The sequence below is a fragment of the Anas platyrhynchos genome, chromosome 3, assembly GCF_047663525.1.
Source record: "Anas platyrhynchos isolate ZD024472 breed Pekin duck chromosome 3, IASCAAS_PekinDuck_T2T, whole genome shotgun sequence".
NCBI classification, from domain to species: Eukaryota; Metazoa; Chordata; class Aves; order Anseriformes; family Anatidae; genus Anas; species Anas platyrhynchos.
Window position 1 is genome coordinate 8,058,812 of NC_092589.1, and position 18,277 is coordinate 8,077,088.

Below are 18,277 nucleotides of genomic sequence, written 5' to 3' on the forward strand. Positions count from 1 at the left end.
AGGTGATATTTTCCCTGTTAATTAAATGTCTGCCAGTATTGGTCTTGCAGATACACATGTGTCTTGGGAACACTCAGGAATACTAACATTCCAATCCAGAGCATCACATTTCCAGTGCGACTATGCAAAATGCTTTTTAAATTTAAATTAATTTTAAATTATAATATTAAAGAAAAATGTTAAAACCGATTGTAGAATGCAAATATGAAGAAGCATTCTAATGGAAAGAGACAAAATAGAAGAATTTCAGATTGCTATTTGTTGATAGGGAGTGACATTCCTCACAAAAAATTGTTCTACTGGAAACCAGAGAAAATCTTGGGTGTCACATGGAGCTTAAAAAAAATAAAATAAAGTAAAAAAGGCAAGTTATTTCTTAGCTTCCACTAGTATAAATAAAAAGGAACATTATGAAACTAGCAGAGGCACTGGTGATTTAAAATGGCATGACTGAAGGCAGAGTATGGTCCATAATGGAGGTCATGTGGCAGACAGATTTGATTTGTGAGGGTACTGTGACTTTTTATTTTTTATTTTTTTAAGAAAAGTGATTTCAGAGTCCAGCTACCATCTGTGAGTAAAGGCGTTCACTGAATATTTTATTTTAAAGGCACAAATTTGAGACTTCTTCCTGGGCAGAAGAAACCTCACAGGCTTTTTCTTTCCCAGTTTGCACAAGAGACTTTGTTCTTATTTTATCCATCTCAGATAAGCTCATGTCTCAAACCACTCTGGTCAATTAGCCTTCCTGACAGACCATAGAAAGCCGAACTCCAACGCAGAGCTCAGCCTGCTGTTCCCTGCCACTCCCCAGTGATGTCCAGCTTGGCACAGTACTGCCCATCACTGGGAGAGGTCCCCACTGCAAGGAACTCCCATCTGGCTGGAGGGAAGGCAAAGGTAACTCCTTGTACCCAAAGCCAGATGCAGTGTCCCCCAGATTCCCTCCTCTCAGAAACTGCAGCAGCACCCAAAACAGTCCAGTTTGGGGACAGTGCAGAGGTGCATATTTGGGAGATCTCTCTCAGCTTTCAGAGAGGCATCCAGCTTTGCATCTACCAATGACCACAGCAGCACAGGGCAGCATATGGCATCCATGTCCCTTCAGGGCGAGATGCACACCTTTACCACCTCTGTGGCTTCTGTAATATCATGAAAATGTTGGATGGCAAGACAAATCTGCCCAACTGAGCATGAATAATAAGCAATGAATGTGCTGTTATTTACCATTAAGCAGATTAAAAAGATGTCTTGTCCTCCCCCCTCCCTCTTTGTAACAGTGCTGCAGTGATCATCCATCAAAATGACAGAGCAGCCCATGTTTTCTCGCCATTAGGGACGTTGTTTCAGAACACCATCACCATGTGCAAACAAAAACTTGTTAAAAGCAGGAAAATGGCTTGCATTTGCACAGTAACTGATTTAACTATATTATAATTGTCTTAGATGCTTAATTTGAGTTAGAAAGCAGTTCAGTCAAAGGGAGAGAAAGGAAGTCATAAATTGCCATGCAAATGATCAGCTTTGTAATAAATAGCAAAAAATAAAAATTATCTTTTCTCTCTTGGTAGCATAAATTGCTGAAGTAGACCTAACTTCTGATTTTAACATTAGTGTATGGTTAATTCTTCTTAAAGGAAGTGAATTTCCCATGCAAAGAGCACAGTGTGTTTTACCATCGATTAAAGAGAAAACTAGGAACAAGATGTGAAAAGTGAATGTCTAGCTTCTTTCTGCAAAGTCAAGTTCAGGTTGATAACATCCTAGACGGAGCACCTTGTCTCTGCAGAAGATGCTCTTCAGTGTACTGCAGGTAGTTGAGGATAACAAGAAAACACCAGCCCGCAGTGAATAGTGTAGCATTAAAAGCCCCTTATCTGTTCTCTGTAGCCTCTCAAAGCACTTTCGTCTGCAGTATCCTGTTCTCTGCTCTACAGCAGTGTGCGTCTGTGCAGCTGTCACTCAGTAACCTGCACCCCTGTGACCCACGGCTGTACTCTCTTTGGTTCTGCGTTTGCTGCTTCCCACAGCAAAAATTTCCCAGAGGGTGGGTGACAGCAAGGTAGCAACCACCTTTGAGAAAAAAGAGCACTGAGCTAACTTGTGTGTTAACAATGTTATCTCTGAAGAAAAAGCTGAAAATTATGAAAAAAAAATAAATAAGAGGACAGAGACTGCAAACGTTTGGTGTCAGAATCTGTAGCTTAGGATCTGTCCAATATTTAAACCTGACAAGATAAGTTGCTACTAGAAAAATAGTTGTGATTCTGCAAAGGCAAGTGTTTTCCATGCTAAACTGAAGTGAGGAACGGGGCACCAACAAGTTGCTGACTCCTCTTCACCTTTTTCTATGCTGTTCTAGTGCTCTATGTAATATATAGTAAATATATGCATAGTGCGTGTATGTGTGTATATAAATGTAGTCTACATAATATAGTCTATAGAAAATGCATAGTGACCCACGCAAAATTCCAATATAGTGCTTTATGTAGCATCTTAAACACATCTTCATCACTCTATGTCAGGGTCAGAGTGAACAACAAATACCACAAAGGCAGATACTTATGCTCTTGTATATAACTCTATTCATCACTGAACAACAGCAGCAACATACTAGTTAATTATCAGACCTTCAGTACAACATGACAAATGATAAGAGATTGAGTCTGACAGAGCTAATGCAAAAACGTTAAAAGAAATATTAATGCTTACTATGTAAACTCATTAGAGAGATGCTTTAAAATGCATGAAGTGGGGAAAAAATATGTTCCTTAATGAACAGAGCTATGAAATCACTGGTCCTGCAAAGATTGTAGTGTGTGCTTAGTTTTGCATATGCAAATGGCTTTTTAAGACGTTGCTTATATCTCTGTGCAGAATCAGACTGCAAAACAGAGCCATTAATGAAAATACTGCTGCATTTCTGTCCATGAGGTAGTAGTACTCATTGCAGTACGTATTAAATATACAGGTTGCTCTTAGTGCAACCATGACAAGGTGGGTGCCAAGTTTATCTTATTTACGGTGAGGTTTCAGGATGATAAATATATTAGTAGAAACGGTAACAGAAATATCAAAAATGAAGTAAGAGTTTCAAAAGAATACATTGATTAAAAGTCTGTTTAGAATGATGATGAAAACAATGGGAAATCTTTTGTTGTTTTTAGAAACAAAAAACCCTGCAACAACAAAAGGTGGTTGCTTTCAGATGCATTATCTTCCCCAGCAGTTTGAGAGTACTGAGTCTAGTAGGGGAAGAAAATCTGGTAAATCATCTGGAAGGGAGAGAGAAAGTGCTCTCCCAGCCATAGTGCCAGGGAATCCTGCAGCTCAGACATGCTAACGTGTACTTGCCTTGCAATGTGGGTGCAGCTTTCAGGGTTCTGGCAGCCGTCCTTAGCAGCAAAAGAGCTGGGGAGGCAGACAAGTGAGCTGCTCCAAGCCTCCTTGTTCTCTAGGACGATTACTTTTCATTGCATTTCTCCTGTGACTCATTTCCAACAAATCAGCATTTTCTGACAGAAATGCACTAGTTGTGGGTGCTAGTATATAGGTTTAACTATAGTGACTCAGTACATTTCCTTTCATTCAGCCCTTTGATGGCAGAAAGAGGTTCTTGCCAAGAGATTGTAGAGTGTGACTAAGCACATAAACTACAGCTATGAACCTGTAAATGATCTCTTTTATGGAGTCCCAGAGATTTGAAAGCTTTGTGTGGAGTAAGTGCATGTGTCTGGGAAGAGGAAGCCTAATCCAGAGGTGTGGTGTGGAGCCTGGCTCAAGGATGCTCAAGAAGGCTTTTAAACACTTGTGGCATTGGCCTTTCCAAGGATCCAGAGATTGTTTGTAGGAAAATTATTGTGACAATGGTGAAAGTTGACAATTTTGAATTCTACCACTACCCCACCACCACCACCACCCCCCAAAAAAAAAAAAAGTTTCAGAGTTTTGATGATCATCTCATGGAAAAAAAAAACTTTCAAAGCTACTGAATATGGGACAGGAAGTCATAGCCCTGGTTCGTTTTGAATTTCATTGAATTAAGAATAAAACAATCTTTAGTTCATGATTTCAGCATGAATAAGTGCAAACATTTTGTATCAAAGTCCTTCCTTGTATATATATATATATTTAACTTTGGGACCTCATCAGCTATTCATAGAGCCCTATTCATTTATTCATTGTTCAAAGGCAGTCTCCAGCAATATTCTACATTTCCTTTGATTTCTTTCACTCCTTTCTTAAAGCAAAGGTGACTGCTGGCAAGCAATTATACACCACTTTTGGTGAAACAAATATCCTTGATTTATAAATCAGGGAAGCCGACTAAACCTTGCTTGGTAACAGAAACAGACTGCAATTAAGATGAGATAAAAACAGGAAAGCTAATTTCTGTGATACAGTGATGTTGCCCTCCCCCCCCCTTTTTCTTTGAAAATATGCTCTGCAAATACATATCATAGAACAGACAAAATGCATATAGTAATGTACAAATATCCTATGGCAGAATATAACAGTAACATCTTATAGTGCATCTGATATCCATTCGCACTGAAATTCACGTCTTCAAAGCCCTGGGAACAATGAGGCATTACGATAACTGTAGGCAGCCTGCATATGATTTACATCAATGTAAGCTCCTCTTGAGTGGTTCTTTAGCTGGAGCAGGCTGTGCTCCAGCCCTGCTGTTCTGACAGAGCAAACAGGCCCACTGTTCTGTGATCTGAGAGTGCGATCTCTGGTCTGCTACAGGAAAAATCAGATTATCTGCAACATGCATTTTCAGAAGGTTAATATATGAAGCATTGCTTGTGAGTCAGTTTGTTACCTGTAAACTCACTAACCCCCTTCTGGCTGCTATGAATTTTAGCCAAAGAGAAATTATAACAAATTTTAAATGGAGTAGGTATAGTCAGTTTGTTTACTATATTCTTGACTATGTGTTTGAGTCTGTGTATGTCTTATCGTAAATATTTGTAATGTGTGCATATATGTGTATGCACACTAGATATATTAAGAACATGCATATGCTGTGTTTATAGAGATTCATTTGATAAATATATTATGGATGCATCTGTTAAAGTACTTATTCATAGCCTCGTAGGATATAAAATACGTTATTACAAAATTATGATTTTTAAACTATCATGATCACCTTTCTGTTAATTGCAGTCTGATTCAACAGCCAAGGTTGTTATTATTATTTTTTTTCCTTCTGAAAAGACAATATATGAAGACTATAGAGAAAGAATTTTCTTCACCCAGTGGGAGCCTTCATTGGCAGCAAATGCAGGCAAAAGGAATGAGGAGAGGGACCTCAGGAATGTGTTGATGGGAGTTAAAGGTGTAAAGCCACATTGATCTGGTTTGATCCACCCTGGAGAAGAAAACCCACAGCACTAAACATTATTCATACTTTTCACAGCTTAAGAAGGAGCCTGTGCTTGAACATGTCCAGGGTAGCAGCTGATTAGCAATTCTGTAGAAAACTTAGGACTAACCATCCAGCTCCAGTGCTTAAATTAGAAAACATAAATAGCCTTTATCCTTGCTTATCTGTGTAAAAGTTCTGTACCACTCCTGAATTTTTAGAGATCTGTTAGGTTAAGCACATTTGCGATTATGATGTATTTAGGTAATAAAGGGTATATAAATGCAAATTAGATAATAATTAGACATAGGAAAAAATCATGAGAAAAGTAGAAAAGCAGATAGTTTCATTGTGAACTACCTGCTAGCTAAACTCTCTTTTTCAGCGGTCTCTGTGTAAATTGCAGTAACTGTTCACTCCAAGGAGAAAGTCTTTGCAGTGCCTGAGCAAGTACCTGTTCCTGAATAGTCTCACACGGAAAGTGCTGAAACATTTATTTTCTCACCCCAAAGATTAACACATTGGGGATAATGGCAGATTGCAAACCAGAGAGATGGATTGGCAGGGGAAGTGACAAGTGAAGCATCAAAATGTTATCATGCTCTAATTATGTGCATGGCATCCCAATTAATGCATAGATTCTTCCATTATGGAATAAATCTGCATCTCTGGAGCTACGTAAACCATACTGTTTAACACCAGTTTCTCACATACTTATTTTTTCACTCCTGATTTTTATGAATGCCTAGTTTGATAGTTTGAAAACAAGCATTTTTTTTCTTCCAATCCCTTTCCTTTTCTATTTTTCTAATTGGAAATGTTATTTGTCATTTGCTTTCATGTGTACTGATCTGGCATAGCTACTTCCTGGGATTATCTGGGTGCCCTGACCTCCCTACCTGCCTCTCCTTGTGTGGGAGATAGGGAGAGCTCTTTCAGTGCAAACTGTTTCTAACAACATTCAGATTAATGTTGATAGTTTCACGGTTTGAAATTCTTTAGTATATTGATATTTACAGTAGTAAAACACATTTTTTTGTTCTTATGTTGAGCTTTTTTTCTCTTATATTCCGATAGTCAATTTTTGTCCACGTAGACAAGATACGCTAGACTTCTTAATGCCCTAATTATGTTGTTGCTGTATACCCGCCAGAACTTGCTTGTTCATATAGTTGTGTGTGTTCACAGGCTAATGGAGGTCTGGTGGTGATCTGAATGCCTGCATTTTTCTTTGATTGTTATCTTTTGCTGAAGGGCTGTGTCCTAACATTTTCTATCTTATACGCCCACAGAGTACATCTGCTACATAATTAGCACCTTGACTGCTATGCAGTTGTCATTACTACTTATCTCGTTAGCCCCTTCCCAAACCCGTTTTAGTCATATCCTTCCATAGACTGTTGTATTGGAAAAAAAAAAAAAAAAAAAAAAGTTACTTTCCAGCTCACAAAATACAGATTTTTTTATTTTTTATTTTTTTTTACATTTAGAGTTTATAACATATTGTGGCAAAAGGCTCCAACATCTTGTGTTGGTTTGTTATGTTCATTGTCTGCCTTGCATAGTTACTCACTGTGTAGAGGGCACTCATGAATGTCCTCTCTGGGGTGACTTAGAGCTTGTTTTCCTGTTGGTAAAGGGTGTTGCACAGCTTCTGCTAAAAGCAGTGTTCTCCATTAAGTTTTATGATAGCTTTTCAGGTCAAGGCTTCTGTTTCTCCTTCAGATACCTGTGCAAAGTTATTGTTAATGCATAAGCCTATGACAACATGCAATATTAATACGCAGTGTAAAAGTATAATTGTATTATATTATGTGAATTGTAACAACTTGGCCTTCTGTTCTGTGTGAAAAGCTGCCTTCAGAGCATTAATTGATCCCACTTCTTCTATTGCCTTTCTAGATTTATGTTTCCCTGAAGTACCTTGGTTAGCATCATCTGTACAGTTCTGTGCAGTATACTATTATTGCTCCAAATGAACCATAATTTAACCTTTTTTAATACTCCAGTTTCCCCTCCCAGGGGTGGCCTGTCAAAACAGAAAAGAGTCTCCCACTTCTTCCACAGTATTCCTCAGTTAGCTCTTTCAATCCTATTTGCAGCTATTCATGCTCTTCGTGTTTTAGCCTGTCACTCACATGTGAGTCCTTCATACATAAAACATGACATACTTTTGGTAAGAGCACATGTAAAGGCTACAGTGCTGGATATTAGTTACTACAAGTGTGGCTCTTGAGACACTGGCTATCAGGGGAGCCTTCCCACAGGACGGACTGTATTGGTCGTGTCAGGCTTCCCTTCACAGCTCAGGAGGTATGAAAGCAATATCCAGCAACAGTTACACAGTGTATGTTTCTTGCTTATTTCACTTAATAGCATTTAGAAATGTTATAATTACTCAGCATCTACCATTTTAGTTATGTATGTTTTTAATATGCACTTAGGTATGGGCTTTTGAGACATTCTTTGTGTCATAAACATGTTAATTTCTAAAGAAGCAGAACTTCTAACCCATTTTTAATGGTCTCTTAACTACCATTTAACCCACCATTCAATCACACCCTCTCCCCCTTCTTTTTGTGTGTTGTAGTTCCCCTCTGGTGCAGAAAAAAAAAAAAATTGGAAATGTTGTCCTTGATGTCCCTCCATCTCCTTAATTTCACTTGAATTGCTTACTGCTTGAGTTTGCTTGTCGTTGGGTTTGTTTGTTTGTTTTTCATTATTCTTAGCCATTAGTAAAAACAAAAACTGTTCCTTGGGGGTGACATTTGGGGTTTATTTCTGTAGAGCTGTGTTCAGCTGTAGCTTTAATCCATAGAAGTGTTGCATATCAGTATTTATATTAATATTTAGGGTCAGGTTTTGGTCTGAATAGAAAGTCACCCTTTTGAGGGGCTATCCAGTGAACAAACTCAGCAAGATGAGGTTGTTCCCCTTGTCCTTGTTCTACCAACTCTGTGTAGACATTTCTTTCCAGTCCATTTTCTTCAAGGATTGTGCATCCTTTGGCTTGCACTTTCTCATTCTTATTCTCAGGACATTGTTGGAGGTGTTAGACAGTCACGGTGCAGCAATGAGGCTCAGTGTTGCTGTGCGTATACCTCCGTCTTGTTCACAGGGCTCAAATCAGCTTGAGCTTTCTCTGGACATTAGCCCATCAGATAAGCATTTTTTCTTCTCTGCTGCCAGAAGTCAGGCTTTCCCAGTTCCCACTTTTTCCTTGTTCTTCCCCAACTTGTACTTTTTCATTGCCAAACCTTCTTGGCAACTCAAGATGATGCGTAGTTGAATAGTCTGTCTATGTTGTTGCAAAAGAAAGGCCCCATTAACTGGTTTGCTTTCACCTCTGTCACAAGTTAACAGCAAACAAATTTAAATGGTTTCCAGGGTGTTCTTGGCTATTGCAGATGGTCTGTCTGGCCATCCAGGGGACATCTGCACAGGCAATACTAGTTTTCCAAATAATGGTAATAAGAACTTAAGAAACATGTGAGGTGCCACAGGCCAAGTAATGTGCCTAAAGAAAAGCTGCTGGAAGGAGGTGACTTGTATAGGCAGCACTTAGCTGGCAACATTTGCTCCTGGTTTTGATATTTTTACATAGAATAATGTATTGCCTGTTCAAATTTCTTTGGAGATAAGAGATTGAATTGAATTACCAATTAAGAACAATAATTTTCAATCTGATATCTTGTCTTTATGTGATATTATGGGACTTACATATTTAATTGTTTAGGCTACTATACCTAAAAACATCCAGCATATCAAATCAGTTTTGTTTGTTTGTTTTAGGATAGCTGAACAGTTGGGATTATTTAGCTGATAATTTGTTTTTTTAGCACATACATCTAAGGGTATGGTGTATAGTTCACCATGTAGATCCTTATAGGGTCATAAGATTAAATATAACATTCATTTTCCTGATGAATTGATCAGTGCATACAGACCTTTAGAGTTGCTAACTAGGTAAAGGTAAAATTATAAACATGAATGCCATTTATAAAGTACTTCAGTGAGTTACGCCCTTTTGAAAATGTTACCTATAATGACATCCAGATGTCTACATGCAGTATTATCACATATATTTTACTAGATGTTGAATATTCACCCTTTTTTATATGGTAAAAGTTCATTTGCTGCCATAAACAGAAGACAACCGTGGGCTGTAATCATTCCATTCTGCATTTCTAGGAGGTTTTATTTAATTTTATTCAGTGACTGAAAACAAACAAACAAACAACAAAAAAAAAAAACAGACACTGTATTTTTTTTTCTTTTTTTTCTTTTTTTTTTCCCCAATCCTCATTACAGTGACATTGATAGACGTTGTCAGTGTCTTTGAGGAAAATTATTGTTACTCTTCTTGGTTTTCAGTACCAGTGATTGTTTCAGCATCCTTTCTTGAAAATAATTACCATTGTATCATTAGAGCTGGATTAAGTTTCAGCACAACGCTAGTATTCCACTTGCTTATGTTTTTTTGGACCTCGATCACTACAGATACGCAGAAGTGTAGTGCATTCTGAAGTTCATTTGTTAAAGTTTGATGCTGCTGTTAACTAGCAGTACAAAAGGGTACTGCTAACCCAGGGAGTATTTTGTTCCTTTCAGGTTTTGCTACTTTTGCACAGATCTGTGCAAATGAGATAAATAATATTTTCAGAATGGACCAAATGGGATTCTCTATATATTTTTTCTGCTTGTTTTCAAGATTTTTACTTTTCTGTATTTCTGCACTGTTTCTGATCAGTTAAATTATAAGTCTGATTTATTTGTGAGTTAAAGGGGGCATGACATGATGTAAAGAATATTTGAAGGGCAGTAGGTGCAGAACTGGAGGTGACACTCATCTCTTCTAAATCAGGATATCTACAAGAAACCTGTCTACTGGTGCTCAAGTCCTCTGAGAGAACCAAGTTATTCTAGGAGGGATTCACCTAACCCACTTCATATGTCTGCTCCACGAGCAGATTTACATAGAACTCCAACGAGATCACAATAGAACCCATCCTATATATTTTGATTTAAAATTATATTGAGCATGTAGGTGTTAAATAGTGTTATCAGAACCAGCTCAAACCTCTCTAATTAAGGAGACAGGCAATATATTTATTAAGGAAAGGATAAATTGAGATTAACTCCTCTGACAGGTGTGAAACTTCCTTCTAAAAACCGATCTTTTTATAAGAACAGTTCTTGGGTTTAAATTATCTGTTAAAAATGGAATGGCTCTTTAAAACATAACAGTGCCTTATTATAGCTATTTATTTCCTCTAAATGAATTAATTAACACTAGATTGTTGTACTTTAAAACTTTTCTATAAACCCTGTTAAGCCTTTTACAGAGGCTCTCTAGTCCCATCTGTCCTCTTTCTAAATGGCCTCCTATGCCTACCCCTCTGTGAATGAGGTACAATGCTGTCCTCAGGGAATTTCCTTTCTTTCCAAATGGATGGACAGCAAGCAAATGAAACAGCATCTTCATTCAAGCAGCCTAAGGTTTTAGGCCTGTATAAGAAACAGAAGGAAGGCAAACATTTCAAAAAATATATTAGCTTTATTCGAAAATATTCTTCAGTTTCCAGGAAAGATGAAATATCAAGAATAGAAGAAAGAAAACAGTAGGAATTGTATCAGAGAACAAGAGTATGGGCAGTTTGGGGGTGATGGTATGGAAAGGAATGCTTAGAGATGCAGGAAGAAGACATAATTTAGGAGACATAATTAGCTGCTTTGTTGCCTGGCAATACAAAGCAGTGCCAATATGCTCTGAGTATTTTATGCTGTTCCAGAGGAGCTTAAATTACCCCAAGAATACTGGTGGATGGGAAGTTGGAGTTTAAAGATTTACGATTTACATTGCATGCTTTCAAATCAAAAGAAATAACAATTTACCACTCTGTTTGAATTCCTCATTTAATTTTTATATACAACAATTTTAATAATGAAAAAGAAAAAGGAAAAATTTTTAAAGATAAGATCAAATGTTTTAAACTTGGATCTCATTAATTTAGGACTGTTTGGAAAGTGTAAAATTTAAAAACATAAATTCAGACTTTAATCATGAGCTTAAATTAAAGCAACCCTTTTTAAGGAGTGAAAATTAACCACTAGTAACCACTCATCTACAGAGACAAGAACTGAATTTTACATTGCTTATCACCAGCTAAATTTTTTGTGTTTTTAAGATTACTATGGGAAGAATTATTCCACTTGCAGAAAATGCCCTTTGATATATTGATATGTATCCTGACAGACAGACAGAGGCTTGTGCTACAAATACAGTTTTTATCTGTTCACAGCTGAGTTTTCCCATTAGCCATTTCTATTGCATATCTTCAGCATGGTGCAGTTAAGTGTTTTTATCGTTTGAGATATCTCACTACCATGCAAAAATTACTTGAGTTTGAATCTAAGAAGATTGGAGAGTGGCTAAGTAAGAAAGAGTATGTTTTGTTTTGAAGGAAATGTGTCAAATTTCATCTTTTTGCTTATTGTGTGCACAACTTAAAACTGGAGGTATGCATACAAGCTTGTATTTCCTGTTTCACTGTTTAATGCAATAAGAACAAAAAGTTGAGTTTCTGTTGCTCAGCATCTGCTTGGCCGCCCAAACTGGCTTAAGTAGCTTGTACTCAGACAAGAAGAAACACAGAAAAAATTCAACTGCACTGCTCCTCCATGGAAAATTAGGTAGCATTGCTTTACTGACAAAGGCAAAAGTAGGGGTGTAAAAGTATAAAACAGCACATTCTCTAGAAATACAGTTGCTGTCTCCAGAGACCTATGAGAGTTTCAGTTCCCAGACAGAACCAGGCCCGCCCTGGGAACAGCTCGCAGTGAGGTGCACAGCTGGGCAGAGGCTAAGGCAGCGCGTTGGACAGCGCTGGTACCTGGCCCTGCCAGGACACGAAGTCAGGTCATTCCCCTTTCCTCGCAAGGACAAATGTTACTGCTTCCCTGAGCACTTTCACAGAGATGATACAACACCCTAGATCACAGCTGATGGTAAATGACAAGTATGAGAGGGGAGGGAAGCATTTTATAGCTGGGTGATCAAGGTGAAACCTGCCTGGCACTCACGCTTCAAGGGAAGCAGTCACAGTGCTTTCAAGTCCCCAAGAACAGTTTCACAGACACTGGAGAGACAAAACAAGAGGAATTTTGAAGTAGTGCTTTTGACTTAAAAAGCTTACATAGATGAAAATACATGGTAGACAGACCATGATTTTTAACTCTGGAATTCCTTCTGTAACCATGTCAGTGAGAAGAAAAAACTGTCCTTTCTAGCATGTGCTGATCTTCCCCATTTGCCTTCATTCATTACTGCCCTTTAGTTTGGGGACTTGCTTGTAGACTCTCTGACCTGTGCTTTGCTTCAAGCATGTGCTTCCAGAGCCTAGTTTTGATTGTGATCTTATTCTACTCTCAACCATTTCCAAATTGGGAGCTGTTTGAAATTACTATTTCTTGGCTATAGGGCTTCAGGCATATTTTTTTTCTTCTGGCTTACTCCTCACTATAACCCTAAAAGCACATCTAGACTTGTGGTCAAGAGTGCAGTTCTGAAAAGAGCTGGCATCAGGCTTGACAACTTTGAAGCAGTTGATCATTTGAGTTAATAATTGGTGAACAGCTCTGTTTAGCTGCAATAAGATTAACAGAGTGATGCCATGAAGTATATGTCCAAGCAAAGGTTTTGGATACCATAGATTTTTGTGCTCCTGTGACTTAATTTAGACATTCCATGCGGCACTTTAAAATAAAGAATTCTCCAGTGCACCATTATGGAAACAGTTTCTCTTGGTTTTTGGCCAATATTATGCTAAGTGATTGCTTTTAAGGACATGTATTGTAGTCACCGCCTAGAAAAAGGAGTTCAGCCTTAATAGAATGAATGTGTAAAATTTCAACAACACTTTAAATATTTATACTTCCCAATTTCTGATTTGTGCTCTATTCCGTAAATAAAGAGCTGTCCTGAATATGATCCATCCAGCTCTTCCAAAAAAGTCCAACACCAAAACAGAGCGCTAACACAAACAAAACCGTCAATTGTATTACTATTCCTAGTTTATCCAGTTCCATACTATTTAAGACCTTTTTCCCATTTGTGATTGCTTAGTGATGGTTTCAAACCACAGCTGACTGATAAAGTTAATGATATTTCCTAACATGCTCTGCACCTCTGAGAATGTGATTAAAATATAATGTCTAATGCCCATCAAGTAACCTCAAATTATCATTGCTATCTTTATTCTGAACTCAAATATAGCAAAACAGAGAAATGAAAGTCAGAACTACACTTTTGAATCCTAAACGCAGGTGGGATTTTAAGAATAAAAGGTTTTGTTTGCATCAGGTTTACAGCCAGCAGTCTTTGTTAAAGGCCATCAGAAATAATTCAAGTCTGCTGGATTAGTTTTGCCATTATTTACTATAAATATCTGGGACAAATTTAAAAATTTTGGAATAATTATTCCACTCAAATTTAATGAAGTTTTTATCTAATCTACTTCTTCTATTTTCTCCATGATGAAAACTTTAATCTTCCATCATTACAGAATTTGAAAGGAATATATGGAGTGCTTATTGGCTGGAGAAATGTGACAGAATTATCTTTCTCCTCTGTGTTGTCTAAAGCAAGGCACCACACCAACAGATGTTTTCTGCAGCAGTAATAATTGAAGTAAGGGTGTATTTGAGCTTTTCTCATACTTTCTTCATACGTGGCAGGCTTTCTTTTTTAGTGTGGTGGACACCTGTGAGTCCTTTAAAACCACCTGCTGTCAGTGGGGAGTAAGTGACAAAAGCTGTCGTACTGCACTTGGTCAGTTGCAGATGTTGTTATTATTCAACATAAATCTGTTGGTATAGCCCCTATCTAAACATGGAGCTACAATGCACAAAAAGCAGTTGCAAATTGCTGCTTGAAGGACCTAGAGAGCAAGCAAGTATGGCTTTTACTAAATTTATCTCTTCCTAAAGTCAGACTTGCCAAAAGAAACACTTTTTCTTCTAAGTATCCTTAACATAACCATAACAACTTGTGTTTTCTATGAAAGATAATTAATTTCTAAGTTGAGCCAAAAAGAAAAAAATCAGCTGGCTTGACAGTAAAAGCAAGATCAGGGGATGTAACTTCTAATGAAGCATCTCTGTTTACTTTGTTCTCATTTAAGGAGCCTCTCTTCAATTATGTTTGTTTTTCTGTGGCATCTTAAAAACTGCAGGCTGTTCCAAGCACAAACAATTTCCAAACACAGCGTAGTGTCACAGACACCTTTGCCTCTTTCCCACACAACAGCAAATTAAACAGACACATTTCCCCCTCCACAGGCTTTTAGGTTGGAAAAAAAAAAATCAGACCTAGCAAAGGAGGAGGATGTTCTCTGCTGAACAGCCCAAAGAGAGAGCTATTCAGATTTACTTATTCTGTGCTTTCAGGACTGGGTTGTGTTTATTATTCTGCTGTACATCCCTAATGAACACAAAACATTGGAAGTTTTAATCAGATGTGGTGAAGTGTTATCTGTGATATACTGTCATGCTTGGTGTCCAGCAACTAGGAAAATAATAACGTGTGCTTATAAAGAGCATTCTTGTTACATGAACACCAGGTCATCTCCCAGTACCTTGGCAGATCTCTTACTCTGCAAAGCTGTGAGAGCTTTGCTGTAGGTTGAAGGGAATATGCAACCTTAAATTCGTAACTGGGTCACTGGCCACAGCTAAAACAGGCTTCCTGCTATGCATTTACTGCCTGTAATTGAATGCATTCTGTATAAAAAGGTTTACACAGAACAGAAGCTCTGGAATCAGGTCCACCAGATGGACGTAGTGACAGGATCTAGACCTGTGCCATGAGGGCCTACTTCTACTAAAGTCTGAGGCACTCAATACAAAAAAACTTGTGTTCTTTATGATAGACTAATCATAATCATTATGATTCCCGCAAAAACAAATGTAATAAAGATTTTTAAAACATTGTTCTATGAATAGTAGAAGTTCCAATTTACACATGAAAATTTGGCTTAGAAATTTGGGGTGGGACTTCCTTTGAATTAAAAGGAAAAAGAAATTTCTCTAATTTTCAATTTTAATGGATACCAGAGGTACCTGGTATTTTTCCAGAACCATTGTGAGCTCCTCAGTAGTTACGTAAATGCTAGTTTTTTATACTTATTTTGGATTCTGTATACATACATCATTTTTTTTCACAAAGCTTCAGTTATGTCAAACAGAAGTTTAAGAAATGGCATTTCCCTGGGTATATCTTTTCCATAAAGCCTAAGTGTAGAGAAAATAATAGATACAAACTCATAAGCATCTATATTTTTTTTTTTTAAGATACTTCTGTTCTCTCTCATTCACAACTGGAAGGTCTTTTCAAGGCATCTTTTGATCTACAGAGGGGCAGGGAACCGCCTGGTAAAATAATGTCGTGTCTGACTATGTGGCAAATGCCATGGGCACAGCAGGATCAAAATGTTCATATCCATGTATGCTCCTTCCCATGATTCTGCTGGGGATACAGCCTTCTGGAGCTATAGGGACAGAGGAAGAACTCATGGTGCCTGACAAAACTAGGCTCACGAGAGCTTTAAGTCAGAGAGAAATTTCTCAGGGGTGGTCCTTCTTACATTCAGTACACTTCAGCCTGAGTTTGTATCTACTTTTAGATTGCGTTCACCAGGGGAGCTTGAGAATTTCAAATAATGTAACAATATGTCCTGGATCCAACTTCGCTTCTTTATTCAGTAATAAAGTATTCAGTTCACAGATGAAGTTCTATTGCAGTCAACACCCAGCCATTTATTTCATTTACACCGTCTCTGTAATGACCTCATTAGCACCATACGTTAGGGTGATACAATTGCTTCTCCTTGTGTTTGGCTTTCCCTTCTCATTTTTTCCTGCGTGATGATATTGATATGTGGTAGGACATTTTCCAAGTAGCCTCTTTTACCTCCTCCTCAATCTCTAATACGACATCAGACTTGTTTTCCTCTAGGCTTTTTGGTTTCTGCTTTCCTTTCTCATAGTCTGGAGAAAAGGATTTATATTTTAAAAACAACTGAGTTTTCTTTTAGAAGAATTTTTGAGGTGTGTGCACATAGCTTCCTACACCACACTACACTCTACTGTGTGTCTGGCTTTGAACTTTCACGACAGGAGCTACTGTATGCTCATGACTTTTACAGTTTGGCTTCATTTAGAGGCGCCAAGTGCTTGAAAATCTGTCAAAGTTAAGTAGATTCAAAACTGGATTGGAGACCACTTCAGAAATGAAAAATTTTCAGAGTTGAAATTTTTGTTGATGAGTACTTTGCAAGGAACTAAAAATACACAAAAACTTCAAGACATGAGCCAGTTTTTAAATATTAGAGATCAGGACCAGATAGGCCTACTTGAAAGGGGGAATTATTTTCTGTGTGATTGCTCTAAGGCTCTTTTCCTTTGTACAGCATCTGGTACTGGTCAAGGGCAGAGGCAACTTGCAGGTCCTAGGCAGCCTTGGGTCTGATCCAGTCTGGTAATTATCATGTTCCTGAAGCCCTGAGCTCTTTAGGGAATCTGGCTTACAATGATCAAATGTCATTTCTAGTATTTTTGCATATCTTCACATTACAGTTAAGGCAAAAATTAGGTTGTCTCACTTATTGTCTAAATGTATATGTGACTATGCACAGGAATGGAGAATCTCCCCATGACTTTCCATATATTTGATTGGAAACCCAATGAATTTTGTGTCATGTTTTCATTCTTCTTTTTTATCGCTGATATGTTGCTATTGACATTGTTTGTTTATGTGGTGCCAGCATGAGAGTGTTTGGCTCTTCATTAGTTGTCCGTATGTAAAACAATAATTTGTAATTACTTCTGAGAGTGCCTTTAGGAAATAAGGAAATGACACTTACGCATTCATATGCCCCATTTTAGAAAGAAGTCAGAGGCATCATACTACTGCCCTGCTGGAACAGATGTATCTGGTATGCAAAATGCACATGCCACATGTGGGCTAACTATGAAACAAAATTAAAATTTTAATCAAAGTCTCCATGCTTTTATGAAGTATTAAACAGCAGATTGTTAGGCGTATAAGTAGGTCACACATTGTGTTGAGCGATTGTGCTTTGTCCTTAGCCATCTGGCAACATGAATCAACGTCAGCTGGATGCAAATATAACTCTGCAAAGGTGACCTTGGTAACAGGATTGGTCCATTGAGCAGAGACTACAGGAGGGTTACCTGCAATCACGAGTGTGCTTTAAGGGAAAATCCAAAGGAAGAGTTGATTGATTCTGGGAAATCTGTCTGGCCACTGCTACTGGTTAGGTAGCCTGCTGCTTTTCAGTGGCAGCTACATTTAATTCCAAATCAGGGATTACTTTAATCACTACGTATAAACCTAAATTTCAGCGAATGACTGGGAATCCACTGAAATTCACAGTTGGTATAAATGAGGCACAAGACACCAAATACTATTGAAAATAATTCATTATGGTCAGTTGCTGTTAAAAAGGGAGATTCCAGATATTAGCCAAGGATATGTTTTTAAGGAAACTTAGTTTTTGAAGTGCTTCATTTTAAAAAGTCTTTGAAGATTAAATCAGCAACTAGTGAATACATCTAGTTCAGCTGAAATGACAATATCAAGACAAATCTGGTCACGAGTTTTAAATCTGTGGGTCTGAGATCTAAAATGAATAAAATATTCCTAAAGGAAACACGTATAATAAAACTTCCCTATGTTGTTCCCAACTCAAACAGTACAAAATTATTTGTGTATTAGAGGATTTGCTGGTAGTATAGTTAACTCTGCATTTTGCTGCCTTACTGTAGGTGTCAATGTTTGAAATCTTTGGCTTAAGCATCTTTCAGAGTGTCATGTCTGCATGGCAA

General features: G+C 37.7%; 1 protein-coding gene across 11 annotated transcripts in view; it reads left to right on the forward strand.

Annotated features, from left to right (window-relative positions):
- PLCB1 (phospholipase C beta 1) overlaps positions 1–18,277 on the forward strand; it is a 376,029-nt gene that overhangs the window by 318,171 nt on the left and 39,581 nt on the right. The window lies entirely within an intron of this gene.